The sequence below is a fragment of the Choloepus didactylus genome, chromosome 16, assembly GCF_015220235.1.
Source record: "Choloepus didactylus isolate mChoDid1 chromosome 16, mChoDid1.pri, whole genome shotgun sequence".
Classification (NCBI taxonomy): Eukaryota; Metazoa; Chordata; class Mammalia; order Pilosa; family Megalonychidae; genus Choloepus; species Choloepus didactylus.
In genome coordinates this window covers 39,778,303-39,801,778 of record NC_051322.1, presented here as the reverse complement: position 1 = coordinate 39,801,778, position 23,476 = coordinate 39,778,303, and the positions used below count along the sequence as shown (strand labels likewise).

Genomic DNA, 23,476 nt, shown 5'->3' with positions numbered 1-23,476 from the left:
GATATTTCTATTGGATAGGCCTACCTTGGAAAAAATCATGGATTTACCACCAGTAATATTCCAAACATTTTGCTGGAATAAGGTACTCCTGTTTTATTATTCTTTACCATTCAACCCACTGTATAAAGACATATAATAACTTCCCTCCTATAAAATGTGACAGGGAAAGCATAAATATTATATTCAAAGAGTATTTGACACTGTCATTTCTAGGTTTAATGCTAATAAATCAGTGATTTTTATTTTGTTTGTTCTCCTAAGAAATTCTCTTTGAAAAAAGGGACACAGAAAGATGCAAACTAGACCTGTGTAATATTTTAGTATTTGCTTTTCTCTAACTTAATGATGATGGCAAGATTTCAGGAAGAAATCTTTGTGTCACTCCTTTCTTCTTGAGTTAAATTTCACCAGGGTGGGAAAAGTCATTAATATGATTCTTTTTAAAATATAATAGAAATCATCCCTATAGCTTTGCACCTAAACTCCTATTTAGCCCATCTGATAAACCTGAATTTCAGAGCTTCACCTCTGCTGAAAAGTCTCACCATGACCCAAATCCAGAAGCATCCAGAATCTTCAAAGTTACCCCATTCATCTCTGTGCCACTTTGGATGGATTACATCCCCCAAAATGCCATGTTCTTTGAGGCAATCTTGTGGGGGCAGACATATTAGTGTTGATTAGGTTGGAATCCTTTGATTGACTGTTTCCATGGAGGTGTGACTCAATCAATTGTGGGTGAGCCATTTGATTAAATTATTTCCATGGAGGTATGGACCCCGCCCATTCAGGGTGGGTCTTGATTTAATCACTAGAGCCCTATAAAAGAGCTCACAAACAGAAGGACCTCAGAGCAGCTGATAGGGACATTTTGGAGAGCAGCTGAGAGAGACATTTTGGAAAAGGCCACTGAAAGCAGAGTTTTGCTGACACTTTGGAGATGCTAGCCCATTGTTTGCTCCAGAGAAGCTAAGAAAGGACAAAACACCCCCAAGAGCAAGATTTTGAAGAATGCACAGGAGCTGAGAGTGAAGCTGGAACAGAATCCGAGATCAGCAGACACCAGCCACATACCTTCCCAGCTAATAGAAGTTTTCCAGACACCACTGGCCTTCCTTCAGTGAAGGTATATGCGTGTTGATGCCTTAATTTGGACATTTTCATGGCCTTCCAACTAAATTTGTAACCAAATAAGCTCCCTTTATAAAAGCCAATCCATTTCTGGTATTTTGCATAATGGCAGCATTAGCAAACTGAAACAGTCTCTCATTGGAAATGTGGTAGATTGAATCATGCCTTCTACAAAACATGTTCAATCTTCTGACCCTGGTCCTGTAGGTATGGACTCATTCGTAAATAGGACCTTCAAAGATCTTAGTGGATAAGGCCAAATTGACTCAAGGTGGACCTTAATCCTATATGACTGCAGTCTACATGAGCAGAGGAACCCAGGCAGTGGAAGCCAGAGGAGACACATATTGCAATGTGACAGAGGCAGAAATCATGCTAGTCCCCAAAAAACTCTAGACTCTAGGGTAAAGCAGGCCTGGGAGTACTTTGATACTGACTTCTAGGCTCCAAAACTGAGAGACAATTAATTCCTATTGTTTAAGCAAACTCATTCTGTATTTGTCATAGCAGACTTGGGAAATTAAGACAGAAAAAAAGAACAGAATATTATTCTAAAAAGACTCAGTCTCTGCTTTGTGAGCTAATGCCCTGATGCTGATTTCTCCATCCTGGTGATATTCCTAACCAAGAGCTTCCTGTTCATTTTACTCATCACCATGAGAATCTGGTTTCTTTGATGAATACAGTCCAATAGCCTTTGTCATAAATGCTCATATATCTCACCATTATCTCACAATATCATTCTTTCTAAATACCCCTCTTACTGGGGACATAGATTCTTTGACTGTTTCTTACAATATTCACATTGGAACTTGATTCAGTTTGCTAACAATGATGGAATGCAATATACCAGAAATGGGCTGGCTTTTACAGCGGAGATTTATTTGCTTACAAATGTACAGTTCCAGGCAATGAAAATGTCCAGATTAAGGCATCAACAGGATGATTCCTGGACTCTGAAGACAGGCTCCTGGAATCCGGGTTTCCACTGTCAGATAGCAATACACATGGCTGGCGTCTGCTGGTCCTTCACTCCCAGGTTTAAGTGCTTTCAGTTTCTGGATCCAATGGTTTCCTCTCTCAGGTCTCTCTCTGGGTGTTTCTTTCTAAACTCTCTAGGCTTTTCTGTCTTTTATCCTCATAAAGGACTCCAGTAAAGGATTAAGACTGCCTTTAATTGGGTGGGTCACATCTCAATTGAAAGAACCTAATCAAAAGGTCCCACCCACAATAGGTCTGCTCCCACAGGAATGCATGACATTTTCTGGGGTACATGACAGCTTCAAACCAGCAAACAACTGAAAAGTTTTACCTCTGCAAGTGAACTATTTTCTCTCTCCTATCAAAAGAGGATTTTGGACCTCCTGTTTATTTATTTTGCTCGAAATGGACTAGCCCAACTTCATCACTGTCCCTCAAGCATCGTTCGTGATTTTTATATAAATCCTAAATGTTCAAAGACTGCCACCTTTCATATTCCCAGAATATGACATGTTAAATAGCGACCAATAGGTAAAATTATTCTTTTGAACAATGCAAAGATCCTGACTCCTTATAGCATATTATTATCAGACACAGTTTGTTTCTCTCATCTTCAAGATATGTTAACCACTCCTCCTTTGTAGCCACTGTAAGGCAAACAACATAAAATAAAATAAAATAAAAATATATCAAAACAAATGAACAAAAATAATAAAGCCCTATGGTAAGGAAAAAGATTATATTAACAGGAGTTAATTTCAGGTTATAGAGTTCCAATTTGCATTGGCCATACAATAAGTTGAAAATTATATAAATTAAAGTTTATATTACTCCTGCCAAAGTACATACAAATTGTCAAGGTAGACACAAATTATCAAGGCTGTCTTGACTTGCCAACCTTCTGACTTTAAAATTCTCCAGGTACCCAAAGACTGGTTACTATTTCTAGATATTTAACCACCTGGGTTGGTAATAATAACCATGGTTAAACCGGAAGAGTTTTTCCCCATGAACCACAAATCCAGAGGCACACACTTGGCCAACTTGAGTAAAATAAAAAACAATGGCATATGTTGTGCTTGATGGTAATTTGCTGTGGAGGGCCACAAAGAGGAAGGACATTAACCACCAGAAGCTGATTGTAATGCAACCCTAAATAAGATAAGGAACAAGATTATTTGTGGTGGAGGGGAGAATATTCACATTTGTTGAATGCTAGTCAGTGAGCTTGGCATTTTGTATTTTCTGTATCTTGTTTAGTGTTCTCAATAACCTCACAAAATAGATAATACTGTATCCATCCCCAGATGAGGAACTAAGCCTCAGGTTACTCATCTGAGATATTTGGGAAATTAGGGTATTTGAACTCAATTTTTACAGGAGTCCAAAACTTGTGCTTTCTCTACTCTGCTTCAAGGACTCATGGGAAGATTGTTATGAAGTGCAGGCTTCAAGAAAGACAAACGATCCCTCTCTAACCTGGCTGTGAAAGAAGTGATAATATCCAGGACTGAAAGAAGTAATTTCACAACACATGGGACTGTCTAGTCTGGCAGACAGGCAGCCCATCAACAGAAGGAGGCAGAAGCAATGACCTCTTTCAAAGGAGGGTAATAAGCTCTTCAACCCCCGCCTTCCCTATCCTGCTAGCCACACTCATGGATGCCTTTTCCACCTCATCCAGATGGGAAAGGCAAAAAGGATATCAGCAGACATATCTCTCTAGACAGTGGTCCCTAGAATTTCATGCCGGGGGTAAAACCATGGCACCTGTGAGTATATTAAGTCATTACCTTTGGGTGCTTCCCTGTCATGGGGGCTCAGTTGTACTGATTCAGCTCCAATCCTTGTTTCCTTGCTTGTCCTTCTAATCTAAGGGTAGAGGTTTCAACATCCTTCTAAGTTTTCAAAGCCACTAGCAATATTTGTCCTGCTCTGTCCCTCAATGTAAGCCACTGTTTCTACTCCTAATAGAACCCACAGCATTCACTGGCTTAAGTTGAGTCATATTTACCATTTGTACCTCACTCCCTGCATTTAATTCTCTGATATTAACTCTTGATCAATCAAGAGAAATGCACAAAATGTGAATGCTAGTTGGCATCATTTAAGGGGCCACATTGATAGCTAGACTGATTTCCTCATCCATCATCCTGCATAATTCTAATTCTTTCTTTTTCATTACCTGCTCAGGTGGCTGAGGTTCTGACACCACATAGCCAAGTCTGAGCAGTCAAGGGATGGTCAAAATGGGTTGGCTTCAAGTGGTGTGCTCAAGAAAGATGGGACGAAGGCTGCCAGCAATTAGCTGTAACCTCTCCTTCAGAGTCCCCCGACAGACATAGACAAATACACTGCCGTTTTTGTTCTAAAGATTTTAGGTGAATTGATCTTAAAGGCCTCCAAGTAGGGATTATTCAGTAGTCCTAGAGGTGTTTGGTTCTCCCATTGATAGCTAAGTGAAGGCTCAGCTAAGAGAAATGCAGTAATTTTTCCAAATGTAATAAGCCCTTAGAATCAGTTCCAATGATGCTCAACTTTTAAGAGAGAAAAACAATGTCTCCAAGAAAAGTGAATATGGCATTCCTTATGAATCACATGGACATTCCCTTCTTTAATTTCACATTCCATTTCCCCTTTCTTTTAAAGAAAGGCCCTCCTGTTGTTATCTCCCAGTTTTTTGCCACTGCTTCTCCTGACTGCCTTTCCATGATTTCCTCTCTCTTACATTTCTTTGTCTGGTTCTTGACTTCATGCTTTGCCTTGTCCTCATTGCTATAAAACCACAGACCACCCCCAAAATTATGGGATTGTGTTTATCCCAGATCATCTGCCTTATCCTTCTTCTGTTGAGATAGATAAGCTGAAGTAAAATACATTGAGGAATGCATGGTTGCAAATGTGCCCCGACCTAGGCCCTTCATTATTCCAGTAATTTGCCTCTTTCATTGCTGGTTTCTTTTCCCTCTTTGAAATAAAGATACGTACAAACATCTTTGAGTTGATTATATTTTCTTCACTCATCCAAGGCAGTATTCTTATCCTGAACAAACAGATAATCTTTTTCCTTGGCTCTGTAAAATGAATTATTTGATTTGAGAGCCCATGATGAATTTTTCTTGGTCTTAATTAGATCATTAAACCAGAAGTTGAGATCATAACATGGCATCCTAATGATATTTACTTAATCAAAATGTCCATTTGTTTTCATTACACCAAGTTTAGAAAGCAATTCCAAAGTGGCTTCCAGGGTGTTAATTGGTCTTTTGGGCTTCTTTTTTTCTGTGCAGTTGGAGAATGTGCTTCAGTGGACAACAGAATAAGTGATCTTATTAGATCACTCACTGAATCTCCTTTTCTCTCTCAAAATCTTTCTTTTCTACTATGTTCATCCTAAATACCAACCTTTCTAAGAAACTTGGACAAGGGTGGCCTCTGATTTTTCTGCACCCTAGATTATCCCTGAAACCCCCTTTATCTACCCAATAGGAAGATGGTTAATAAAGAAAACACCTCCCAGCAGAGGAAACCTTCAAATGTCACTTTCAGAAATGGCCCCAGATGGCAAAAGATAATTCTAGCAACAAGAAGGAGGCCTACTAGCTTGACTGACGAATGATCCCACTCTACAACAGGAAGCAAGTGTTAGTTATCCTTGTGCACTAACACATGATATATGCTGAAAGCCAAGTTTCTCAAGAGTGGTTCTAAACCAGCCTCAACAGCCATCACTTGGAAGCTTGTTATACATGCAGATTCTCAATCTCAGATATGACTTACTGAATCAGAAACTCTAGAGATAGGTTCAGATGATTCTGAACGCAGGCCAGAGTTTGAGAATAAGTACTTCAACAGAATGGACCTGTTAATCACACCCCTGGCTACTTAAAGAGTTGTGAATACCTCATCGTGTATATATAGTTTTAGGCATTTTCAAACATGGATCCCAATAACCACCACTTCCTGGTATCCATGCCATTGTGTGATTCCCTTCCCTTGAGCATGAGCTGAACCTAGTGACTTGCTTCTAATAGACCATAGCCATGATTAGTTGCAAAAGACTGTGACTTCCATTTTGGTAGCCCTCTCACCCTGGCTCATCTCATGTTTGCTCAAATAAAGCAAGTTAGAGAGGCCCACGTGGCTAGTATTTCAAGGCAGCCTATGGACAATGTCAACAAGGAACTGAGGCCTGCAGGCCAACAATCCACAAGGAACTGAATCCTGCCATCAACCGCATGAGTGTGCATTGAAGTAGATTCTTCCCACACCAGGCCTTCAGATGATTCCACAGCCCTAGGCAACCCCTTCATTGAAGATTTGTATAGACCCTGAAGCAGAGGACCCAGCTAATCTGTGATCAGACTCCTGACCCAATAACTAATAAATATCTGCTGTTATAAGCCATTAAGTTGTGGGGTAACTGTTATACAGTACAATATTCTGACTCCACAATGTACAAATAGCATTTATCTTGTTCCTCACTGTGCCTGTGTATGTGTATATATACGTGTGTGTATATGTGTGTGTGTGTGTGTGTGTATGTATATATATATATATATATATATATATATATATATATATATATGTATATATGCATAGGCATAAGTAGCAACTAAAGAGTGATTCTTAGCTCTTTGCCTATTCATCCAGAAAGCTTTTCACCAAGTTCTTATGAGAGTTTCTTTGTTAGGAAACAGCTCCATTACTGTGCTAATGCATGTAGATTATTTTGTCCTATGAAACAATACAAAAAAATACTCAATCCATAGTTGAAATACTATGTTCAAAGTTGGCTTCCTCTAAATAGATGCTCATTTCTTTGGTCCTCAGGTGTTGATACATATAAGAATCACCTGGGCGAACTTATGTACACTACAAACACCTAGGCTCCATCCTGAAGTCCTGAAATGGAACCAGGGACTATGTTTTTTTTTTTTTTAAACAGCTTCCCCAGGTGATTCTGGCGGACACCAAAGTTCAAAACCTATTTTTATAACCTATGGAAAATGCTTCCACAGTTCTACACAGGCAGTTGATTTAGCCCTAAAGCCAGTTTAGCAAATTAAACAAATACACAAATTAAGAAGACATAGATTATAGGCTTTGTTATTGTGGTCAAGAGTATACATACGTTTTTCAGGATAAGTTGAGTTACTGGTTGTTTGTAATTCTTTCATTAAGATATAAAAATCTTTCATCTAGACATACTGAAGATTATAACTTCAAAAAATTTTTCATCTAGATATACTGGAGATTAATTTGAGAAAATGTGATTTCAAAGTTGAGAGAAAAGTGCCCAGTGTTAACAAAGGGTTGGTTATATTTCGTGTTACCTGGCCTAATTGAAGTACACTGGTCGTTCTTAACTGGGTCAGCCAAGGGTCAAGAGAACAGGTGGTTGAGCACAATTCCATAAGCACCTGTTTAATATTTGGCTTTGTAATTTCCCTGAAGTTGATCAAAGTGGGGATATGATCATTACCCAAAGATTGTTTAGAGGGATTGAGCCTTGACTGATGAAAAAGGTGCTAATTAGAAACTCACCTTTCCAATCTGGGAAGTGATAAAGTTTAAATAAAATTGGCAAGCAATGGACTGTCCTATTAAAATCGGCCTCTCACAACAGTTCTTGTCCTTCCTACTGCCAAACATTTTGTCTATGTTTTCCTAATTAAATTATCCTCTTTCTTTAAGAGCACGTACATTTTATTTTCTAGTCCCATTTTCTTTTCCTTTTTAAATCCCTGGACTTAACATTGTCGCAAGTTATTTTAAAACCTCAGTAGTTTGCATGCATTGGTTGCACTTACCCACATGTAGATTTATATCCTTTAATATCCCTAATAGGTTTAGTTGCCAAAGATTTTCTTTAAAAGTCTCATATAGTTTTGATTGCAATAGTTTGTTAATCACATACTCTGCTTGAATCACTTGCTGGGAAGAACCTTAGCAGTGGGAAATGTGGCAACATTTTAGACAAAAATCTTGTCTAAATAGTATTAGAATTAGAGAGATCTGAATGAAGAAGTAAACTAATAGAAACTAGTCATGAAAAGATCTCTACTTTAGTTTCAATAACTAGACAGGGAAACATTTTGAGAATGAAATATTACTAAACTGTAGCATATGTAGACTTCAATATGAGTTTAAAAATTAAAGGAATGTCTGACAGATGATAATGCTTTTTTGCTTTCATCATGCTGATTAAGTTTAAAAATAATCACCATGGTTCATCAAAAATTGCTAGGGTGTAAGCAAGGGAAAAAGAGAAAACTGAAAACAAGAGTGAACTGATTTTTTAAACTTGGTAACAAAAAATCAAATGGTAAACCCCCATTATGGGTAAATGAAATAAAAGAAAAAGAATAAAAAAGAAAATAGCAGTAATCAGGGTTATGCTTAGATGGACAACTTCAGTATCTGGCATCCCATCCCAGTGCTGAAGGTTGCTGACCACTATAATTCAAACATAAATGTAAAATTTTCTCCTTATTTTCCCCTTGATAGCTCGTACAATCAATTAAACAAATATTTATTGAAGGCCAATTGCATGTCAGGCACTGTTCTAGACCCTGGGGATGTATAAGAAAACGAAGGGAAAAAACCCTGCCCTCTTAGCACTTGCATTCTAGTGAATTATGGGTAATAAATATTATATAGATAAGGATGAAGAATTTTATTAACAGATGCTCTTTCTTAATCATCATCTATGCTCACATTTGGAAGGAGAGTAATAGTATAGTCAAGGAAAAGTCTGGCTAACAACCACGAAACCCTGACATTGATCAAGTTCATGAAATTCACATGAGGAAGGACCATATTTCTAATAAATGAAGAGAAGATAGGATGATAATTCAAATGCACTCGAAGAAATCTTGACAGATTGGAGTTTATATGGCTTCTCCATGGCTATAGATGCATGTAAATAAACCAGAATCTACACAGAAAATAATCTTATTTCACCAAATAATCCTAATTATAGTCAATTAGCAAGTATTTAGAGCCAATGCATTATGTGGTCAGGATTGAAATCAAGGGTTGTGGGGGAATATAAGACAGAATGGGGTCTCTGCTTGAGAAATTATGTACACTAACACTTCAGCTCAATGGATAAGGTACACACATGGAACAACACTCTTTTTGTTGGTTCATTTGTTTAAGCAGCTATTAAAAGGCCAGTTGTACTGGGCAAACAATCCCATGTGTTAGAAAAGGGATTGACATAAGCTTTTTAGAGGTGATGAAGTCACAGTAGTGAGAAAAAAAAGATCTTGGATCTAAGAATGACAGTGAAAGTAGGAAACTCCAAGAAAACACATATGTTAGACCCCTTCCTGTTGAAGAAAAAAGAGTTAAAACAATGGTTTTATCCTACATACATTGAGTCTGAATGATTGTGAATCTAAAGATAAAGGACTCTCTCAAGGGTTCTATTTGAAAGTTAGGTAGTCTAAACGGAGGTGATGAGTCTGTAAACAACTTTCCGATCTTCTTTCTTTCTCCATTTTGGCACACATATGCAGATACCCTATCATCCTTGGTTTTATAAGTTCTCTTCCTTATTTCATTTTATTATTTTTATCGCTTATGCCTGATCTGCCTACCTAAACTCTGCTCCCACCCCCACATATTCTCTTTCCCTTCACTTTTTGGTATGTGTATGTATGTCTGTGTATACATGTATTTTTAAAAATCTAGTGTTACTTTGATTTTTAAGTGTACATAGATGGTATTGTGCTTTAAATTTCAATATAATTCTCACTTTTAAAATTCAAAATTATGTTTTTAATATCTATCCTAATCTCATATATAGTTGTATTTCAGGAGTTCTTAAATGTTTTTGTGCTGTGGACCCTTGGCATTCTGGGCTCTTTCTCAGAATCATCTTTTATGAAGCCTGATGGGCCATAATGCATTTAATATTTGTAGTACAAAATAAACCAATTATACCTAAATACAATTATCAAATTAATAAAACAACAAATGTGTAGCATAGCAATATATCAGCTTCTTTATTAACACATTAAATAATGCGATCAAGTGGCAGTTTTGATAATACCATCATTTCATTATAGTGGTTAGCATATGTAATATTTTGAGATTTTCTGCATCAGGTTTAATGTGATTTGAAAATATTTGTGATTTGTTTGGTGATAAAGTCAAGGTGCTGTTAAAAGAGCTCTAGGCTGTTGCCTTCATAATTAAATGAAAGGCTAAATGTCAGAGATTTGTGAATTTGAAGAGATATATATATTTTTTTTTCTGATCTAAGTTCATTGGCCCTCTGAATTCTGATTTCTAACTGCAAGTTAACAATCTCTGCTTTAGTTCATTGATTCTGACTGCATCCAGCCCATTTTACTGATCCATTCCCTAGTGATCGGCACCTAGGCTTCTTCTAACTTCCTGGTTCCACAAACAGTACTGGACTTCATTCTTCACAGTTGAAAATGTAGTTGAATAAAATAGTTATGTAATAATTATATTGTTCTCCTTTTTAGGGTGATAAGGAAAATTAAATAGGATCATATATAATAAGATGTATTGAATTGGATTTATGTGTGTAATTGTTTGGTAAAATATCAAGTGCTATAGACAAGTAAGAAATTACTATTTCCTTTCCCTAGATGCCAGGCATTGGGCACATGACCAATTGGAATCCTTCTGGAGCAATAGAAAAAGGCAATGGCTTATAATAGAGCCATTATGCAGCCTCTGCATTAAGGCCTTACCTTGTCTCTTAGAGACTATTGACTTGAATTTTAGCATAATAGGTTTACTATTTGACACTTGAGAATCTGAAATCCCAAACTAGGAACCGAATTCAGGCAACTTCTAAATACAGGCACACTGAAGCATTTTAGAGTTGCAACTGACCACCTGACCATGAGGAAGAAGTCAGGACACTAAGACACTGTACACAAAAAATGTTAACTTTCAGTAGTATAAAAACATTTAGTGTGGGCACATCCATGTGCAAAATAGTGTTACTGACTTTTCCATATAATAAATATGTATAGTTTTTTTTTTTTAAATTCTAATTCATGTCTTGAAAAAGAAACCAGAATTTTCTTTTGGATGAAATTAATAAATATGCACTTTAGAACAGCACACAGAAAAGGCAAGTTATTACCTTGTAAAACACCCCAAATATTTTTTTTTCGCATCTATATTTTTAACTAGCAGTTTCAAAAAGAAGTGGTAAGTGTATTTGTTATACTACAATTGAAATATAATGATAATGGAATTTGACAATTTATTTGGTAAATTATGACTTTTCATTTAACCTATTAAAAACCTTGAAAAGATCAACAAATCTTGCTGGAATGATGGAACATCCTTGTGCAAAAAGTAAAAAGAAAAAAAAGTAAAGAATTTTAATCCATACCACCTCATCATACATTAAAAAAAAAAAAAATTAGCTCTGTTCCTCAAAAACAATTGTTGAGAAAATTAAAAGTCCATCCACAACCTAGGAGAAAATATTTACAAAGCATATGTCTCAGAAATTACTTGTGTCTACAATATAATCTCAAAACTCAGTAGTAAGGAAACAAAGAACCTAATACAAAATTAGCAAAATATTTAAACAGACATTTCACCAGATAAGATATATGAATGATAGATAAGTGCACAAAAAGATTCAGCATCATTAGCCAATTAGGAAAATGCAAATTAAAACTATAGTTTACCCCAAACTTATTAGAATGGTTAAAATTTAAAAGCTTACTATAAAGTAGGGTCAGGATGTGAAGAAACTAAGGCTCTTATACACAGCTGTTGGAAGCGTAAAATGGTACAACCACTTTGAAAAAACACATCATTTTCTTAACAAGTTAAACTATCACCTACCATATGATCCAGCCATTCCATTCCTATGAGAAAAGAAAGCATATGTCCATAATAATACTTGTATATGAATGTTCATAGCAGCTTTATTTGTAACAGCCCCAAACTGGAAACAACTCAAAAACAACTATCTCTCAGTAGATGAATGGATAAACAACTTTTGTTTTATCTATGGAATACTAATAAACAATAATAATAATTAAACTCTTTATAGATGCAACAAGTTGGATGCAACTCATAATAGCTGTGCTGAGTGAAAGAAGAAAGGAAAAAGACAGTAGAAACTGTATTATTACATTTCTACAGTACTCTAGAAAATGAAAACTAATCTATATTGTTAGAAAGCAGGTCTGGGGAGGTACTTTCTCAGACTACTAATCTTACCAGTCCATCATGAGCACAGAGAGGGACAGAGTCAGCCTACTTTGCATAATTAATGGAATAAATCTATTTCCCTATCCTAGTCAATCCATGCATCAGGAAGACACACTATTTACAAGGACAGTCTGAATATTTGTCAGTGCCTCAGATGTGCTAAATAGCAGCAGAACTGAACAACTCAGTTTTAGAGACAGAACTCGTTTTATTCTGAGTCTGTGTCTACAGGAAAATTGAAAAGTGAGAAACAAAGGCATTCAAATTACAAAAATAGGTTTAAAAAGTTTCCTTTTTCTATCCAAAAATCAATTCAAAAACTCCCCAAAGATAATGATCTTTCTTTTCACCTGTGGAGGCACTTTATGCACTTTCATATTTATCTTTAATCTGAACCTCCTCATGCCAAGGCTTTAGAGGAGAGAGATAAATTCCTGTGCCAAGGTGACACATGCCTCTGTCGATGGAAAATGTGGGATCAATGCCAAATGTCCCAATTCAGTGATCTTCAGACCCTAGTATTCTATTTTCCCAATGTTAAATATATACTTCCTAAAATAAATGCATTTTCACATGGTTGACTCTTTTGAAAGGGTTAGCTACCTTTTAAGGAACATGAACACCTGGTACATTTAATTCTATATATATGATCCTTTTATTAGGTTTTTGAACATTTTTAATTTTGAAAGAATTTCAGAGTTACAGAAAAGTTGCAAGAGTAGTAGAAATAACTTTTCTTTTTCCTGAACCACTAGAGAGGAAGTTGTTGCCATAATGTCGTATCATCCTCAAATACTTTAGTTACATTTCTACAAACAAGGGCATCCTCCTGCACAATCACTATAGAACTGTCAAAATCGGGAAATTAATATTATTATATTATTGCAATAGAATCCACAGATACCCATTCAAGTTTAGTCAGTAGTCCCAGCAATGTCATCTTTAGCAAAAGGATTCAATCCAGGGTTGTGTGCTGGTTTAGTTGTAATGCATCTTTCGTCGCATTGAATCTGGAAAAGTTCCTCAGTCTTTCTATTGTTTCTATGACGTTAATAGTTTTGAAGATTAAAGATCAGTTATTTTATCTATTATCCTTCAATTTGGAGGATTTCCTCATAAACATCTTCAGGTTATGCAAATTTTGGCAGAAATAATATTCTAGAAAAGACTATTTCCTTCTCATTGCAGCCTATCGGGTGGTACATGATTTCCATTTGTGACAATACTCATGATTTTCAATTGGATCTCTTAATTAAGTTGGTGTCTTGCCAGGTTTCTCCACAGTAAAGTAACTGGATGTAAAAAGGGGGTGGGGGTAGGTTTGAGAGAAAGAAAACACAAGTCCGTCCATAAGGGGATGCCTGTCCCAGCTACATGAACACAATCCCCTCTTGGTTTCAAATCCTGGCAGATGTCATAAAGCAGACCCCTATGCAAAGAAGGGAGAGTATGGGCAGCTATCATTGAACCTGCAGGGCCTGATTCAGACAACTTTTAATCTTGTTGAGGAAGTGTTATCTAAGGCTTTCTGAACCGTTCAAGAGGTTCTTTCCATCACACTGAAACAAGACTGCCTGTCATTAAATGTGTTCCTGGGTCAGAACTGCCAACCCAAAACCTATACCCTGTCTCTATTTCTAATGAGAGCCACTGAAGTCTGATTTCTCAGTAAGATTAGTCAGGCTGATCAGATAGGTGAAAGACGTTCTCTTTGCTCTAGCTCTGACATGCCCACTACTGACTTAAGCAATTATCCTTATAATAGAGGATCACCAAATATCTTGCGCTCCAGGTCCTAGTCTTGTCTTCCCATCCAGGCAGCCAGAGCTGGCGTGGCTATTCAGACAGTAACCCATGAAACCATATGTGGAAAAGAGGGTAATAAGGATGATTACTTCTACTCTACTCCCAAGCCTCACCTCACTCGCCCCACATGGAGTCAATGACATAATCCTGCTGGTTTGGAGAGAACACAAAGGGAGAGAAAATGAAAGCCAGTCCTCCAAACTCCCTGTCCCTTATGCCCCTGGCTAAGTCTTCATTCACCGGAGAAAGGTGGCTGCAAGACAGTCTAAGAGACCTCTGGAATGCTGGAGATGGACGATTGCTCCAGACACACACAGCCACCTCTGCTTATACCCTATGAGCCAGTTGTCCTTAAAACTGGGCCCAGGTATCATCACAGGAGATAAATAATTAACTCACTGTGAGAAATAATTCTAGAGCAGCAAGTCTACCTTATGGGGAAAATCTTGAGTGTCGCTGCTGATTCCAAAGTGCTGCTGCCTTAACCCTCTCTTCTATGTTTTTCTTTCTAACCTAGCCTGCCACCCATAATAATTTAGTACCTGCACCCTTTCTTCCTCATCCTCATCTCCCCTTGCTGCCATCCTGGATGAGATTTACTGTTTTTTAAATTCTTCTAAGTTTGAACAAAGCCCCAAGTACCTGGCTTATTTGGCTTTAACCCTTCTTAGAAGAAAGACCCAATTGGATTCCTCTGAGTCACCCAGATCCTCTGGGCACCCTCCCCTGGATGCTGGGTGACTCCTGGGCCTTCTCTACTACAAAGGCAGGAAGAGGAGGAGAAGTGGGGTGGGGGGTATGGGCTTCCGAGGCCATGTACACCTTCTCAGGAGGCAAGGGGGGTGGGGGGTGCAGAGAGAAGGAAGAGAAGTTTAGTAAATGAAATATAAAACTGTTATCTACCACAAGACACAAAGAGGCTGATTTTACTTTGAGACCTCCACTTTCAGCATTAACTCTAACATTATCTTGAGCAACAATAACAGAGTTGGAAAAGTGTTTAGAGTTCTTCTGTTTTAATCTTTTCATTTTTTAAGTTTAAAAAAAAAATGCTGACCCAGGATGTCAAAATCAACCAAGGACACTGAGCCAGTTAGAGAGATGCAGATTTCTTCCACTCAGGCACCCATTTCCTGAGAGAAAGGGATGAGCAGGGAAACAGCACTGAGCCCCCGGAGTGGGAGACAATGAGGGACTACAAGTGATGGGAGGGCACCAAAGACAGCTTGGCTTATTTTACAGTTTTGTTGTAAGCCAGCCCACGTCCCCTAATCTCCTGCTGCTTGAAAGGCCATCTATGTTGTAGAAGCCAAGAGGAAGTTGGAATCCCATGTGATGGAGCTAGTTACAATTAGGTATCTTCATATCCATTCTTGGCAGAAGCTACATTAAAAGGGCCCTTCTACATTAAAAGGGCCAGCTACCAGACATCTTGTGACTTTCAAAGTTCTCGCCATGCTCAGGGCTATATCCAGCTCTCCGGTTGGTAACAGGCCCAGTACAATTGGGGCTTCACATTTGCTTCAGAGTTGTCTCTGCCATGAAGGTTAAAGGAACTTGTGTGTTTATGTGACCTGAAAAGTGGAATGATTTGGGGTGGTTCAAACTTGGGACCCCTGGGCCCGGTGTTTGGGAGAAGGTGCTCAGGGACCTGTGGTCAGGGAATGGCAGTGATAAGACTGGGATGGAAACTTGAAATCATTTTCCCTTTGCCCCCTTGTTCCATATTGCATTGAGTTATTTTGACTTATATGATTTTTTATGGATGTTCTTTCCAAATATGGAACATAAAAACATAGCTTGGGAAAATTAATTCCTCCATGATTCACAAAGTATAGGCTTAGCTCTCACAGGAAGCAAAAGTGAATCCAGTCCTGATTTTTTCATCTTTCCTTCTTCTTCATCTGGCTGACAGCATTATTTGCATTATAGTATTTTTTTTTCAGTTTATAAAAATAGAACTTGGTCTCCAGCCTATTTATGTACCCTCAATCTATTTACACCATACACATCCAGCAGGTTATATACTATCAGATAATCTCTATTAAAATTTTTATTTGTTTTCCATTGTCAGGAGGAAATTTTTTTAAAATATTTATTTACTTATTTATTTATTTTTGTATTTTTGTATTTTTGTATTTTAAGTTCCTATCTTCTTAGCCTGATATTAGGACCCCTCATAGGCAGAACCTCTCTTTACAACTATCTACCTTACTGCTACCCCAAACAACTCATTTCCTTGATTGGAAATGGAATTCCCATTGACCCCCTTTTCTGCAATCTGTATTTCTGCCCCGTCTCCATGTGTTGCCATCATGATTTTCCCTCCCCACCCCACCCCCACCCCCAAAAGACCATCTGCATTTTCTCCTCCCTAAACCTGCCCATTTTATAAGGCTGGGCTAATTGCATATTTCTGATGTGATATCAGCCTACTTACAGTTTATTGAGAACTTGATTCTCTGAAATTCCTAAATGTTTATTTTCCATATCACTCATGTTGTGGTAATTCATGAAAAAGTAAGTGAGAGGAAGAATGGCAAATTAGAAAGAAGAAATAATCTGTAGAGTAAGAACTGAGTCCCATTTGAGATGTGCTCAATTTCATAAGCTCAACTTTCTCATCTGATAATGGGGCTAAAATTCCTTAAAGTGTTATTATGATAGTCAGATGAAATAAAATATTTAAAGTGTCTGTATAATGTAGTCTCAGTTCTGCTATACACAATTATCAAGCACAGTTTTGGTCACTTCTTCTCATGCATCTTATCTTTGAAATCATATTTTTAATGTTTTAAGGTTAACAACCTTGTCTTTTGCTTTGTATCGCCACTTTATTTAGCTCATAATGGAGTCTAACTAAGTATTATTTTTCATTATGATCATATTATATATGAATGCCAAATAGTTACTTGGAATAAAATTATCACCTCAAACATAAAATCATGTATTTGATATTTTCACTAATTCTCAGTTAGAAAATATCCATCAAACCAGACATAAATCAAGCTTGCTCTCTTAAGCTCACCGTCCAAATCTTTTACAAAGGGAAAAATCAATTTTGAGCCCAAATCTAACATCCCCACTGCTGAATCATGGTTGGGAAATATTTAAATGGAGTAGCCAGATGGCCAAATCCAGGTGTGACAGAGAGATTTGAGGAGGTTTTGATCAGAATTCAGTTAAGGCCCTTCAAATTAGTCTGCTAGCACTTGGGAAATCTTCTGAAATCACTTCATATATATTTTTCCCCTTAATTTTCTATCTTTCTAAAGACCATCTCAATATTGGGTCAGATTATGCATATTAAAGGATCTGTAAAAAGCCATGCTAATATAAGCTACAAGCACTGCACATTACAAATGACCCACACCAGTAAAGCCTCTAAGTTTATGCCTGTGTGACTTACCAGCTTCTAGAAAATCAGGTCAGGAATTGCTCAGTTTAGAAATTAAGTCCCTGCAATGTAACAATAAACCTTTAGACAGAATGCTTAATAGCATCATAGACTATAAGAGATCTTAGAGCTCATCTAGTTCTTTCCTCTGTCCTTTTATGGATCATGAGAGAACATTACCTCCCACCATTGGCTTATCCCATTTTTTTTCTGTTAACTTGATAGTTCTATATTCCTTCAGTGAATAATGTCATCAAAAGAAATGCTCATGAAATATTTAACTAATGAAGTCAAGGACTGTGTAGACTTGTCTAGGATACATTCTGAATCCCTTAGTCTGACATTCAAGGTCTTTGGCAATGGGACTCCAGTGTATCTTTTCCACCTTATTCATTCAACATTTAACTAGCAGTTTTTGCATCCATACCAGTTTTCAGGCACCTGACAAATGACACATGAAAACAAATTTGATGTAGATGTGACCTCAAGATGCTTAGAGCCCAGTAGAGCAGAGAGATGAGTACTCAAGCAAGTACAATATGATGTAAGGGCAAACAGAAGAGGTGAGTGAAAACAGAGTACTGTAAGAGCCCAAAGGAAGGAGTGTAGTGGATTCTAGGATTTCAGGGAGAGAGTTCAAGATGAAATGTCCCAAACTGGCTCTTGAAAGATAAGTAGCAGATAAGTAAGGGTTACCTGGCAGATAGTCCACCTAAAGAGATGAACATGTTCAGAGGAAAAAATACCAAGCATGTTATCTTTTTCAGAGATTGCAATATAGAATTCAGTTGCAATATAGAATACAATGTGCAGACACTGGGACCATGTGTCAGATTGTTTTAGAAATGTATTTCTGATTTGGATGATTGCCTGAAAGATAAAGTGATCATCCAGACAAGGAATACCATATAGGATGAATATTTGGTGTGGAAGGTAAATGCCAAGATTAATTTCAGAAATACTCTGTTCAAGTAGTGGACATATCCAGAGGGAATCTGGATATATTATCATTAACTCAGAATAAACATTTTGGATGAAAATATAGATTTGGGAAATAGCAACATAGTGATGATAACTGAAGTCATGGGTGGAAGAGAATTCCCTAAGATATCTTCTATTTGGAAAAAGGCAAAAGGTCCAAAATTACAACCTGGGAAACACCACTATTAAAGAAAATAACAGAGAGGAAACTGAGGACCAGCCCAGAGAAAGGGGGAGACCAAAAGAGAATGTTAAGAAATTCAGGTATATTGATTATCTATTGCTTTGCAAACATCGCCCAAGAATTTACCACCGAAAGAACAATAAGAATTTATCATCTCACAATCTGTGGGTCAGGACTTTGGGAGCAGCTTCCCTGGATGGTTCTGGCTCAAGGTCTTTTCATGTGCTTCCAATCAAGATACCCACTGGGACTGCAGTCATTGGAAAGCTTGCATAGGGCTGGAAGATCTGCTTCAAAATGGCTCATCCACATGGCTGTGGCCAAGGAAGCGTAAGTTCCTCACCTCGTGAGCCTCTCCACAGGGCTGCTGAGTGTCCTTACGAGATGGAAGCTGGCTTCCCCCAGAATCAGTGATCCCAGGGAGCAGAGCAGAAGCTGTACAGTCATTTGTGAGATGGTCTCAGAAGTCACACATCGTCATATAGGCATATCCTACAGATTATATAGGTCAGCCTTATTCATTGTGGTAGGGGACAGCACAAAGCCTGTATACCAGAAGAAGGGCAGCATTAGGAGCCATCTTGGAGGATAGCTGCCACTCCTGAGGCAGAAACTTTTAAAGAAATGAGTGGTCACTAGGAGGAAATGAAAATATTATTTTATATAATCACCATCTTTTCCATTCAAAATAGTCTACACACTTTTCTTATACAATGCCCTTTCTCTCTTTTGAACTAGTATTTATTCTGTTTCTTAACTAAAGGATCTACTTTTCCCTCTTTCTTCCCATCTCAGTTCTCTAAATTCTTCTCATACTTCCCTGTCCAGCTTGTGAAACAAATCTTCTTTGATACTGAATATGAGAAGTCTCTATTCTCTCTCCCTTCTCTGAGCGGCTCTAGTACAGATGTTTATTAAGAATCTGCAGTCTGCCAGGCACTAGTTTAGAAGCAAGGGTACAACCATAAACAAAGGGAGACTCCCTCTACTCAGGGATATTATATTATAGTGGGGAAGAAGACAATAAATAAATAAATAAATAAATACATATAATAATTAATTCAGAAATGTATTCTATGACAAGAAAATAAAGTGAGGTAAGGAGACATTGTTGGGGTTGCAGGGTATTATTTTGGGGAGGGGGTGGTGATCTGGAAAGACCGCTCTAAGGAGGTAAGTTTGAAGAGAAACCTGAATGGACATATGGAGTAAAGAGCATTTAGAAACAACAACAAAATAGTTGTATTTGGTTATCTATTGCTACTGAACAAACCACCTCCAAACTTAGTAAATTAAATCAAAACAATCATTTATTTGCTCAAGATGTACAATCTGGACAGGGCTTTTTGACAATGAATTGTTTGTGTTCCAGTAGAGGAAGCTCAAGTAGGTTGACTGGGGCTGGAAAATCCGTTTCCAAGATGGCTAACTTACATGGCTGGCAAGTTGGTATTGGCTGCCATCAGGGAGCCTTCGTTCATTTCTACATAAGTGTCTCTATGAGGCCCATTGGACTTCCTCATAGCATGGTAACTGGGTTTCACAGGAAGTATTTCAAGAGACAGGAAGTAGAAGTTTCCAGTCTATTAAAATCCAGGGTCATAAACTGGCAGTATTACTTCTACCATATTCTTTGATCACACTGTCACATAGCCCACGCAAATTCAAGGGAAGGAGTCATAGAAAATAATTTTTTATCATCTTCTACCATAATCTACCACAACTGACTTCTGTACAGTGCTATTTATTTTTTCTATCAGGAATGTTTCCTAGTTTAAACCATACATTTCTTGAAGGTAGACACTGTTTTATATTCTCTTTAATAAGGAACTGGTCTAGTTCAGGAATGATATGATAAATTCTTGCTTAATGAATATAGCACTGTTACTTTATAAATTCAATGTGATATAGGCTTCAAACTTGATGTACTGTTTGAACATTCTTAAAAATATTCAGTCATATCTTTTATTCCAACTTTACCTTGTGAAAAAATGTGGGGCATAATACCTTATAAGCAGTTAAGAAAAAGGATAGGTTCTAGTAAAACACAACAGCATAAAAAGGAATTAAAAATTAAAGATTATATAGGAATGCATGCAAGACAATATTTAAACTTAGTTGCAATTTTATGATAGTACCTGGAATATCAATTACAAAATAATGTCAAATAAGCCAGCAAATATCAATTATGTGTTTGGGTGTCCTAGGATAGGAGAAGGGCAGGGCTAGATTTGCATTAAGATTGAAGATGGTAAGATGGTGAGGTCAGCAGAAATAGTATGATACTCTCATGGAACTTAGTTTCTGTGCAACTTGGGATGATAGGAAATAAACAAAAATAAGTAAGAAAATGCCACCAGAGGTAAAGCACCATGAAGTACAGGTTATTGATTAGGCAGAGTGAAAAGAACCAGATGGTATTAGGACCCTGATTTAGGGAAGCATTTTACTACTAAAAAGAGACAATAGTTAGGAAAACAGGAGAGTGAGATCAAAGAAGCCAGATTTTGAAAGTATTATAACTTGCCTAGCTCCTTGGGCAAAGACAAAAATATACATTTTGAAGGGAAATTTAGTCATATACCTGAAAAATAGCTTGGCTAAATCTGTCTCTTTTTAAAATTTTAAGCAAAAGATTTTTGAACCACATGTTTTGTTAAAGTGAACTTGGGTTCTTAAACTAGAGGATTTTAAGTTTCTTCCAGCTTTAAAAGTCTGATTGTGAGATTTGGGTTCAACTCCTGACTATGTCACTTAACTTGCTTTGAGATTTGGGAAAGGATTCCTTAACTCTGGTCTACTTTTGATCTTTAAGGTGAAACAATAGCAGAATCCTATGTTTTCACATGAGTTGTATGGGAACCAGATTGATATAGGAATGTTACTATTACAGTAATGAACACTTTTTCTAGTCTTTCATATCTGTCTTCCCCAATAACTTCCCTGTGTGCAATTAGTTGAGGAAGGAATTAAGTGCACCAAATCAGAATTTCCATCCTGGGATTCAGGGTTCTCCATAGGATATCCCAACCCTACCTGTGCAACTTCATTTTCTACAGTCTCAAATTGAAGTTTCTATTGGCCTTAGGTATTCCATGCATATGTGATGATGATCATTTAGACTCTAAAAGCTGTACCATATAATTTAAAACTTAACTATAGGCTGTTGAAAAAAAATAGGATTGTAGAGGTCCATCAAGGTCATTATTACATCTCCTCTTATTTCACAGTTTATTTTAAAGAAAAATGAAACTCAGTGATACTGAGTTGCCCATGGCTACACATCCAGAATTTCAATCTTCTATTTCTAGGAACAATGCTTTTTCTATTATATCATGCTGCTGTTTTTCATTTCCTGTTAGGATTGTATGTAAATCCTTAATAATAAAATTAAATAAATAAGACAATAAAATACACTGACTGACAAAATCCTACTTGAACTTTTTTTAGAAATAGTTTGTGACAAAAGTGACATTCCAGCCTCAAACCTAGGAACTTTTATGGTGGCACCTTCTGCTCTAATATCTCCTCTTCAAACTCATCTCAGAAAATATTTGTCTATCCTTTATGTATACACCCAGCATGATTACAAGTTATTGGAAGAAATGTTTTGCTCTATGGAGAATGAGATTTTCTTTGAGAAGGTGAAAGAAGTATTTTCTAGGGCCAGTCCCTTTTCTGGATGACCTAGGGCCACATCACTCTGGTGGCCATGTGTCTGGTCTTCTCTGTACTTCATAGACTTCCAAGAATAGATATTGGCTATTTCATCTTGAATGACTCTCTTTTCCAAGCTGAGTGTCAAGATTGTCCACATAAACCTCCTGGGGGTGAGCAGATACATTGTGTAGGGCAGAGGAGGAAAAGATGACTAATGGGAATTTCATTCCTGGTCAAGTAATATTCCAGGTGCTAAACATGCAAACAAATAAAATTGTAAGTCCTGCTAAACTTAGCAAAAACTATTAGGTTCTTTCAAAGCTGTTCCTGCTTGAGGCTCTCATTTTGTCATGGCACATCTACAGACAAAGTCATATATTGCTTGAGTTTCAAAATAAATTCTTAATCATGTTAATGTTAATGAAGACTCAGGGATATATTTTATAATAGCTCACTTCCCCCAAGGACAGGTAACTGCTTTGATGCTAGAATTTCCAACTGCAATTACTACATTTATGTCTTACTTTTAATCATGTTGTAACAAGATCTGCCCTCCCTGAACATCTGCCATTTTGAGTCTTCTTAAAAAAAAAAAAAGAAATACAATATCAGACCTAGAAGTTATATTAAACATGATCTAATTATTGTTTGCCATTGTTTTTTGTTGTTGTTGTTGTCATTTTAACAAATGAAGAAATTGTGGTCTGGAGAGGCCACTTGGCTTGGGCCAGTGTTCTAGTTTGCTAATGCTGCTAGAATGCAAAACACCAGAGATGGATTGGTTTTATAAAGGGGGTTTATTTGGTTACACAGTTACAGTCTTAAGGCCATAAAGTGTCCAAGGTAACACATCAGCAATCAGGTACCTTCACTGGAGGATAGCCAGTGGTGTCCAGAAAACCTCTGTTAGCTGGGAAGGCTGGCGTCTGCTCCAAAGTTCTGGTTTCAAGATGGCTTTCTCCCAGGACATTCCTCTCTTAGGACATGTCACTCTTAGTTGCTCTTGGGGCGTTTATCCTCTCTTTGCTTCTCCGGAGCAAGAGCCTGCTTTCAGTGGCTGTCTTCAAATGTCTCTCATCTGCAGCTACTCTTTCAGCTTCTGTGCATTC

General features: G+C 37.3%; 1 long non-coding RNA gene across 4 annotated transcripts in view; it reads right to left on the bottom strand.

The window, feature by feature from the left end:
- Positions 1–23,476, bottom strand: part of LOC119511578 — a 165,894-nt gene that overhangs the window by 54,419 nt on the left and 87,999 nt on the right. The window contains exon 4 of one of the 4 annotated variants that reach the window (XR_005212210.1): positions 19,051–19,342. The exons of 1 other annotated variant lie outside the window; for it this stretch is intronic. This is a non-coding gene — a long non-coding RNA (uncharacterized LOC119511578). Of the gene's footprint in view, positions 1–18,915; positions 19,343–23,476 lie in introns of those variants that run through there. 2 more of the 4 variants (XR_005212209.1, XR_005212211.1) reach the window with 2 other exon arrangements.